The sequence below is a fragment of the Erythranthe guttata genome, chromosome 14 (genome assembly GCF_056151865.1).
Source record: "Erythranthe guttata isolate IM_541 chromosome 14, IM_541, whole genome shotgun sequence".
Classification (NCBI taxonomy): Eukaryota; Viridiplantae; Streptophyta; class Magnoliopsida; order Lamiales; family Phrymaceae; genus Erythranthe; species Erythranthe guttata.
The window spans coordinates 19,795,399-19,806,351 of record NC_142546.1 but is presented as its reverse complement, the minus strand read 5'-3'; positions in this window follow the sequence as shown (position 1 = coordinate 19,806,351).

Genomic DNA, 10,953 nt, shown 5'->3' with positions numbered 1-10,953 from the left:
ACATATGAATTAGCATTTTCCATTTTATTATAAACTACACAAACTCTTTTACACCATAGTTTAGAAATAGTCATTGATCCTGACTGAAGTACACAGCCCAAAGGATAAACTTTGTTGAGCCCATCTGGGAGAAGGCCTATGACCTCAACCCATGTAGGCCCATTACGGTAGGCGCCCCTAAAGGTTTACCTACGACGAGAGTCCCTATTTTGGCAGCTCGGGCTAGTAGATGGGTCGATGCTCGGCGAGCTCGAGTGCCCGCGGAGCGCTCGCGAAAATGGGTGCGAAGGGCCCTATTCTAGGCATTATTGGCTATGGCGGGTATGGAGGGGCGCATTAATTGACACTCATAGACATTCCTTGTGCTCTCATGGGCGGATTTATGGTGCATTGAATGCTCTGACACCAGCATTTAATGCCCGAATGACTGAACACCGTCGAAAATGGAGGAATAACGTGTGGAAAAGACTACTCCACATAATCAAGAAAGAGTGGTCATAGTCGTTTTGAGCGTGATGATGGCTCGGGGTATCAGGAAAAAGGTTGAGAAAGGACGACGTGAGCGGCGGAAAGTACCTGCTCGCCCGGGATTGGCATAAGATAGGGACCAAGATATTATAAATAAGGGGGACACACACTAAAAATAGGTTTATCTATTTCTTTCACCATAAAATATTTAGGTCTACCTTAAGTTGCTCTTTGTCTACCACTGACTTGACCGTCGAAGTGATAACTCCGGGGTCAGTCCCGTTCTTCTCTTTTGCAGCATATTCACTCGAGGTGGCAACACATCTTTCAGGCGGATCGGTCATTTATACCTATAATATAGAAAGGAATATTATTTTATTTTAAAACATACTTTTAAGTTTTAACAATTTAATCCGTCTTAAAAAGGGATATGTTATCTCCAAAAACGGATCACTTGTGTGGTCCTTTTAAGAAGTTTGACCGGTTACAGAATGCCTTGGAGAACAGAAGTCGTTCTTATTGGAAATATTAATATTAAATGATACACTTTACTAACAGTTTAAGTATTTGGTTGAGATGGTCATTCCTGAGTTCGAATCCCACCGCCACCCATTTCAAATATTTCAAGTGCAAGGCTTCAAATGTAATTCGACTTAAACTTTTGGTTGAGATTGTCATTCAACAATTCTGTACAAAAAGAGAAAATTAAACTGACGTCGGAGTTATTATTCCAATGGTCTTTTGGTTGAGATATCATGCAACAATTTTGTACAGAAAGAGAAAATTGAACTGACGCCGGACTTATTACTGAACTGACGCTGAAGTTATTATTCCGATGGTCAAGTAGCGTACATGAGTCTCCCTTTTGTGAGTGGGATGGTGATGAGTGTTCATTTTGCATGATTTTCACTTATCACTTCTTCGAGTTTTGGTCTTCGTTTGTCCGAGTTTTCGGCTTTATTTGTACTAGCATTTTTCCCCCGTGCGATGCACGGGATATTATTTAAATAGTGCAAAAAACTAACAATTTAATACATAATAAGAAAATATAGTACACTAATATAGTAAAATTTAATAACGTAGTATTATTCATATTTTATATAACATTAGATTTTTTAAACCTTACATATTAAGATTTATAATCCAAATAAATAGATTGAGATTTAACAAATCGAATTTCTAGCTTTATATCTTAAAGTTTGAGATATATTGATGAAAAATAGGAGATTGATAATTGTTGGAAATTATAGTTAAAAAAAATAGTAGAGAAATAAATATTAAAAATAAATAATTACATAAGTAGCAATAAGGTAGGATTCTTCACGGTTTAGTTTTAATTTAGATAATTGTTTAAAATTATAGTTAAAAATTAGTAGAAAAAAAATATTAAAAATAAATAATTACACAAATATCATTAGGGTTTTTTAGGGTTACCCAGCGTTTCTTTCTTTTATATATAAGATATATTATGTTGTTTTTGTTTTATTTATATTTTAGGTAAAGATAAGCTATTTTTGCCGATTCGAGACGATTTTGGAAGCGAAGCCGAGAATCAAACCAAACACGTGCAAAAGTGCATTATCGCGGATTGTGGCAGTGTTTGGTATTTCAAGCATAACTTTTGCATACGACCTCCGATTGGGCTGATTCAAGTGTATTTAGAAAGATAACTTCAAGGGCTACAACTTTTGTGAAATGCACAATTGTCGAATTCGGGCTGACAAAGGGTGAAAAAAGTGTTTGAAGTTGATGCAGAGGCCAGACCGCGATCCAGAATCACCGGATTGCGATCTGGTGGCAAATTCTAGTAGTAGCAAAAAGTTGGGGCAGATCGCGATCCGCACTTCCTGGATCGCGATCTCGGAAGGCGGTGCGCAGTTTTCGAGGTTGCCAGATCGCGATCCAAGAAGCCCAGATCGCGATCTGGGCACAAAAATCGAGACTAGATATTTTTCTTTGATTTCTCACTATAAATAGAAGGTCTCTTTTTCATTTTTCAACCTCTCGACTCTCTCTCGACCTCTTCTTCGGTTTTTCTTCGGTTTTCGCCAGTTCTTCGCAGGAAGCTTCGACGAGGGTTTCGACTCGGGTTTTTCATAAGCTTTTTCTTTACGTTTAGTTTATGATTTCTCGTGTTCTTCATTTGAATGTTATGTTTGTAATTAACTGAGCATTTTCTTTTAGGAAAATGAAACCTTGTATATATTGATTTTGATTTCCAGATCTGTGATCTATTTGTCGTTCTTTGATTATGTTTGTGTTTTCATGTATTAAATGCTTTCGATTGTTAGGCCAACAGTTGAATTGATTGTAAATGGGAATGAACTTGAGAGAGGATTTCTCGTTTGATTTTAGGAAAACATAGCTCCGGTTGTGGAAATGGAGACGTGATGCACCTCGGGTAGCCCTTAAGGACTTGACCTAAATGCTCTCTTAATATCAGGTTCTGAACGGAGACGTCGGACCTGTGGGTAGACTCTAACTACACTGGAGACGGGGGTTCGGGTATTTTGGTGTCTGGGTTAGCGAATATAGAATTGACATTAGATTCGGATCTGTAGATCTTTATCGATAGAACACTGGTGGATTTTACCCTAGAAGCCATTACATGTCGGAATTCCTCGCTTGTACTGGCGAACCGTTGTTTTTATTTTTGTTTCATTTTAGTTTCATTTCTCCCCATTCTTTCGTTCGTCTAGATAAAGTTTAGGATAGTATAATTACGGTACTTGGTAGATTTAGGAACTTAATTCCCTGTGGATCGATATCTGGAATTCACTATTCTACAAAACGCGATACTATACACTTGCGGTTATTCATACGTAGGTTTTACGCGTATCAGATGGATCCTTATTTATATACCTTCATCGGATTTCAAAGGGCTCGAAAAATCGGATTGGTCATCCCAATCACCACTCAAATTGCAATTTCTGCCTACTTTCCGCACGTCTCATGATAATCCAGACCATTATTTTCACCGAATCGTCGCTCTAGCCTTGCCCCTATGCATGTCCTAGGGGTACGAAATCATGAGCTTCTCCAGTTTTTCAACGGTCGTCGGATACTCACGTATTAAATCAGGGTTGGTCCTGACATTTTTGGGGCCCTAAGCGAATTTTTCAAAAAATAACTATTTTATGATTAATGCTTATTTAACTTGATAAAACAAACAAAAATAATATATTATGACATTAGTTAATGAGGATTAAAATGCATAAACCTGCACTAGATATCATTGAAATTTTTATATTTATTTTTATTATTATCTTTTATAATTTTGTTTTAGTTGCACCATAAGTTATGAAAAGAAAGACGAATTATCTCTCTTTTTTTCGCTAATGATGGATGGTAAAATATTAAATTTGATGAAGTAGGAATTTTTTTTTTCATCTCAATGCTTGATAGAAAATTGTACTATTAATTTGAGCCTTGATTGAAATAGCCTCTAAAACCCAATTAAATATTGTAATTTATAAAAAGCCCATTTTAAATTACTGAAACACAAGATTATTTATATATGTATATTTACTTTTATTTTTATTTGGGGGCCCCCTTAGAAAGTGGGGGCCCAAAGTCATTGCTTGTGCAACATAGGCTCAGGGCCGGCCCTGCATTAAATGCATGCCAAGCATTTAATGCGTTTGCCTGAGCATTAAATAAGCTTGTCAGAATAATAAATGCAATTGTCCTCTCGTCATGGTCTGAGCTCAGTATTAGCTTGGGAGGTCATCCTTATTTACGCGGTTTACGAAGACGGGCCTTCCAGTAGGGCTTATGAGCATGGGCCTATTTGTTTTATTAGGCTTGTGTGGATTGGACTTTCTTAACACGAATCAACTAGCCTCCAACTCCAGGTCTACTAAACATGCACAGTGTATTAAAGCCTTGGAGTAGAGGCTCAGAGGCTTGTAGAAAGCAAGGAGACGAAAATGACGCAAAAATCTGAGAAAATTGGACAAAAATCCATGATGCCTTATGAAATCTTAGTCCCATAATTATGGAGGAATCTCGTACCCAGTATGAGATGAGAAGAAAAGAAAGCTAACAATCAGCCTTACGAGACCACTGTCTCACTTTTCAGTGCAATTTATGAAACCACGGTTCGAGAAGTATTTTCTGCGGAAATTTGCTGAAAACTTGGCCAATAAGTTTAAGTATAAAAGAAGGGTCTCTAAGGCAAGTTCCAGAGGACTAGTTGCACGAAAATTAGATAAATCTTGGAGCAAGAAGAGCGAGAAGACGGATAAAACGATGATGAAGATTTGACGAGTTTTCATCATAATTCCTCTTTTGTTCTGTTTTTCTCAACTCATGATGCATGTTAACTGTTTTATTATTTTTCTTTGAACAACATGAATAGTTAAACTCGTAGTCTAACATTTCGTTGTTATAACACTATGCAAGTTTTACAAAGTATTTATTTCTTCACCTTTGGCTTAATTTATTCATTAATTTGTGCAATTTATGATTTATTTTATTAATGTGATTGACGAATTGCTTGTACCAAAAAGCGAAAATCATCGTGTTAATTTCATCTAATTGATATTCTTGGAATGAAGTTAGGATATAAATACACATTTATTCCTTGAGTAGCTGTAATAGAAATTGAATATAGAATATTTTTTTGAATAATATTTTAATTTTAACAAACAAAATCATATATATGTATATAAAATAAATCAAAAAAGAAAAAAAATTGTCCAGTCATCATATTCATTTTGACAATTAAATATTATTAAATCTCTTTATTTATTTATACTTTATATTATTAATAGATTGATTATAAATAGTATATTAAACTTTTAATTATTTTTCAGGCTTAAAACAATTTTAAATTTTAATTTTGGGCACGAAATAATGTTTTTTGTTAGATGTGAACGGACATGTGATAGAGTAGACCAAATGTATTTAAAATTCGACCTTGAAGGTGAAATTGTTCACTTTGGAACAAACGGGGACCAAAAGTGCAATCGAACCTAACATGAGGAACGAAAAATGTAATTCTTCCCGAAAAAAATACCTTAAAAACCACAAGGAGGAAAATATTTGCACGGGGAGATTTGAAAAGACATGGACCAGGGGCGGAACCAGAATTTCTGGTTGGGAGCGTGGGTAGACATGACCACGGTTCAGTTCGGTTTCGGTTTCGGTTCTAAACCGGCGGTTCCGGTTCGGATTTTGGAGGAACCAGAACCGAACCGAATATTTCCGGTTCTTTATGATTCGGTTCCAAACGGTTCCCGGTTCTAACAGTAGAATCGGCCAGTTATTATTATATTTAACTTAAAAAATACTTTAAAATATAGTTAATTTTTTTTTAAACATTGGAAAGAATACTTAAAAAACTTTTTTTTTTTTTGAAAATACTGAAAGTTTTTTAAAAATACTTAAAAAAATATTTTTGTACTTTTAAAAAAATTGAACGAATTAGTTGTACTTTTAAAAAATAAAAAAGGAAAAGGAAAGAAACTGATAGGACTTAGAAAAAGGAAAAGGAACGAAATTGAAAGGGCTTAAAAAATGAAAAGGAAAGAATTAGTTGTAGTTATAATTAATATTTAATTTTTATTTAAGAAAAAACATGTTAGACCGGTCCTAAGGGGCGGTTAACTGTTACAAAAGTGGGGAATCGGAACCGAACCGATTTATTCGGTTCCGATTCTGGTCAAACCAGTTCCGATTCGGTTAATAAACCGTTAACCCCGGCTTGTTTCCGGTTCTAACCGAACCGGTGGTCATTACTAGGCCTGGGGCGATAATGTTATTTTTGGGGTTCGGGAGCAGCGTCCCAAAATAAATTAAGAATATTTATTGAAATTCATAAAAATAAGTATATATTTTTTATATATTTTTTTTTTATTAAAAAAAATCAAAATTTATTATGTGCAAAATATATGATAATTTTTATGTGCAAAAATATGAAATTAAAGACTAGAAAATCTAAGTAGATTCGGTGAACACATAAGATTGCTAAAAAAACATGTTAATTGAATTAGGTAAAAAAAATTGGCTGGTAGCATGAGAACGTAAAATAATTAAAAGAATTGAATATAATATAATAAAATAAAAATTCTAATTAAAGTAAAGAATATTTTTATAGTTTTTTTTTAATCGTTGGCTTTAGTAAACATTAGATATTTAATTTAAAAAGAACGATTTTATTAAATTAATTTTAATATAAAAAATAAATTAAATAATAAAAAAAGTTATGTTGCAGGAGGGGCCAATACACAACATTTACCAAAAAACAATAATAGAAAAAAGCACTGCTGATAGTTTTTCTTTTGGAGTTCTCAGATGGCATATATGGATGGCTATGTGTTGATGTGAAATAAAAAAAAATCATCTAAAATACAATAGAACCTCGATAAATTAATAACCTCATTTAAATAATAATTTCTTATAGTCCTGACTCAGGTAAAAAAATACTAAATTATTATATCGATAATTCAATATGTTGCTAAATTAATTGAATCTTGCGAGTCCCGATTGTATTAATTTATAGAGGTTTCACTGTAAATGAAACTAGGAATTAAAATAGGGTAAAGGCTGGGCATGTGGCATTGCCGGAAATCTTATAATGGCTTAAAACACAGATAAGCTTGTGTCCTCTGCTGATGACATGAATCCCATGCCTGGTCTTGTAAAAGAAACTCCCATGCATGGATTTTATTTTTGTTTTTGCCATTTAGCGATCGAGGTGGGGTAGGGGTGGAGGGTTTCGGTTTTGGAGTGCGACACATTTCTGTTCTTCACATGGTAGCCCCATTTATCAACCCTGATAATTGCTGGTAATGTAGGTCCATTTCTATCTTTGAGCATGCTTCGTCGTGCAGTCGCAAATCGAGGAATTCACTCGAGCGTTTTTTAATTTGATTATACTTAAAAAAAATATATAACTAGCACTAAGTAAAAATGATTGACTAATCTTTTTTTTTTTTTTTTTTTTCTTTTCATATCATCAATCAAGGCTCAAACATGGTTTTACCTCGCGGTTACTTATAAATGGAGAGTTTTATATGCTACGTCATGTTATTTATACCGAGTGGATTTGAACTGTAAATTTGATTAAATAACTACGGCTACTATGACACATGCATATGGATGTGTGTAATTATGTGTAGATCTACAGTATGGCTCTATGGCATCAACTTTAATAATATTTACAAATATAACCTTTTATTTTATAACATAATTATTATGCATGAACAATAATAAAAAATACTTATTTTTAAAAAAATATGCACATATTTTATCACACTAGAAAGATCTACCTTAGAGTTTAATTTGAACTAAAAAATGAATTTAAACATAATGTATAATTTTACTAAATTTAATGTGTTTAATATTCAACTTTAATTAAAATTAAGGGGCTATATGACAAATACCCCTTATTGATAAATCCATTTTTTTTAATTGACATTTGTTATAAACTCAATTGATCGGAATTATCCAAAATGCCCCGATTTAATATTACTGAAAATTACTATATTATATTATTTTGAAAAATTCATTATTTTTTTGGTACATATACGAATACCCCTATTTTCTCCCCCACACCATCCCCAAATCTCTCCTACAGCCATTTCAATTTAAGTTTTATCATTTTTTTAAATGGTTTTTTTATATCAATTTAGAACAAAAATTGATTTTTTTTATTTCACTTTTTTAACTGGTTCATATTAAAAAAAAAAAAAATCCACTACATACTCATCGAAAACCACTAAATTTATCGAAAACCACTATGCAATTAAAGTAAAAATTACTATAAAATAAGCATAATCCATAAATATTAACATAATCCACTCTGTAATTAATGAAAATCACTCTGTAATAAATGAAAATCACTATGTATTAACAAATTCCATTACAAAAAATAGGGCTGAGACTGGGTTGGGTCGGTCGATTACCAGCCTGAAAACCGACCCATCCGTCAAACCATTTTTGCTCAAATTTGAAAACCGTTGCCGACCCAACTTTTGTGGGTCGGTTGATGGTTGGCAACCGAATATTTGGTTCCGGAATGGGTCGGTTGATGGTTTATACCCGCAATCTAGTTCACTTAAAAAGAATATTTAACTTTGGAGTAAAAATATCCACATTCTGTGTGATGCCACGATGCGATCATCATTTATCAGTTTAAAATAATTAATAACAATTTAACGAAAAAAATATATATAGAAAATTCAAAGTAATTTCAACCATGCACAAGAGATTTAGTGGAGTTTTGTGAGTTTTTTGTTTAAGTTTGGGCATAAAGAAATTGGTGGAAGATTTATGTCACTTTTTTTTCCTTTGTTGATTATTTTTAAAATTTAAAATATTAATTATTTTAATAATTCCAATAACCACTTAAGTAAACACGTACTTTATTTTATATTTTTAATAACATTTTAATAATATAGTTGGATGACCGATAATTATCGGTCAACCAAACTTTTGATAATATTAGAAACCACCAACCGACCCATTATAGATGGGTTGGTTGAAATTTTCGACCCGATCCAATGGATCGGTTAAAAATTAATTATCCGCCTAAAAATATGGTCGGTAATGGATCGGTTGGTGGATAAAAACCAGCTTAGTCCCAGCCCTAACAAAAATTCACTAAAAACTTATCGATTAACAAAAACCACTCTGTAATTAATAAAAATCACTTTGTAATTAACGAAAACCGTTGTATAATTAACGAATTCCATTACGAAAATTCACTCTGTAATTAATAAAAACCACTCTATAATAAATGAAATCACTATGTCCATGTTCAGACATCTATGATTCTCTCGAGATAACTCCTGATTGAGAGGTTGGGCTTCGATAAACTATTGAAGACTGATATTTTTTTGGGTCGATAACTCTACAAAGTGAATCGAACAAACATTAATCGCTAGCGTCTCCAGAGATCTTTGTTGTGCCAAGCGTAGCTAGAATAGAGAAACACATATTGAGAGAGAGAAAAAACGCGGGGGGGGGGGGGGGGAGGGGACATATATTAAGAGATAGAGTGTGATCATTAAGTGTTTTAATTAATAAAAGTTGTTTTAGATTTATCTTAAAAATGTAAAATAAAATTGGGCTCATTATAATGATACTTGTATAATGGGGGACTTTTGTCAAATTTTCCCTAAAATTAAACATTAAGGTAGGTAATGATAATATTTCAAAAATACGAAAGGTCTGTATACAATTAGACCTAACCTCAGGGTGGAGTCGTGGAGCCACATGCGTGTAACTTTATTTGAGAGTGAGTATTTAATAATGTGTCTAGCTGGACTTTAATAAAAAGAACTTCCTACATGTAAAACATGAAATCTCTTTGTCCCACGATGAATTCTCACAATAATTCTACCTTTTATTTCACTGGTCTTGTAGATTTTATACCTGATAAAATGTAATGGGTAATTTTGTACCATTAATCTGCATATAAGCACCCCCATAGCCACATGTATTTGTACTGATTATTTATGTAGATTTATGATGCAAAACAACATGCTGTATTTAGTAAGTTCAAAAAAAAAAATTTGCTAATACTAAACAATATTTTTTGACTTGAGCATTTGAGGAGAAAACTGTTTTATAGGTTAACGAACAATTTTTACCCACTCGACTACCTCAGACACGTGGTAGCGACTCTTATCGCACAATCTATGTTTAAACCGTATCAAAATCTAGACTTTTGAGTCCGGATAGTAAATTAAAGTAGCATACATGGTCATTATTGTACTGCATTTTGACCACCCGGTGGCTCAATCCTACAATATGCACATGATGATTATTGCTTGAAGCTTTGGCCTTTTCCCTTTATTCCTTGTTCTCTCGTGTTCCCTCAAATCCCAATTAAATCACATGGCAAACAAGAAATTACATATACCACACACGCAGCCCTTAGAAAACAAAAAGAGGAGTTACTTGGATCTTGATTTTCTTTTTTGTTATTTCCCTCCCTTTTTTAACAGCTTCTCAAAAGTAAAAAAAAAAAAAAGGACCATTAGTAGGGGTGAGAATCAGACGAAATGGATCGAAAATGGTTTTTTCGCAAGATTTCAGATTTTTTACGGAAGTAAAAAATATGTTCTAATTTCCGTTCCAAGAAAATTGGGATGCTAAAATAGATTTCAATTTTGGAATGCATCGGAATCGGTGTAATTTTGAAAATTACATTAGTTTAAAATTTCTTGTTCTAAATTCGGATATAGTGGATATTTTCACAATATTTTTCTTTTTTTTTTTTTTTTTTTTTGCAAGAAAGTGCAAGAAAACCAAAAGAAGAGTTCGACGACAGTACGCAACAGATAAAAACACATGTAGGAACAACAAATTGAAATATAGATTTTCTTGTAAGAAAAAATGCAACATAAAGTTTCTGATTCCAATTAATTTTTTTAAGGTTTTAATTAACTTAATCATTCGGTATATACTTTTCATATAAATACATAAGTTATATTATGTAATTACAAAATATATCATAAAATCATATTACATATT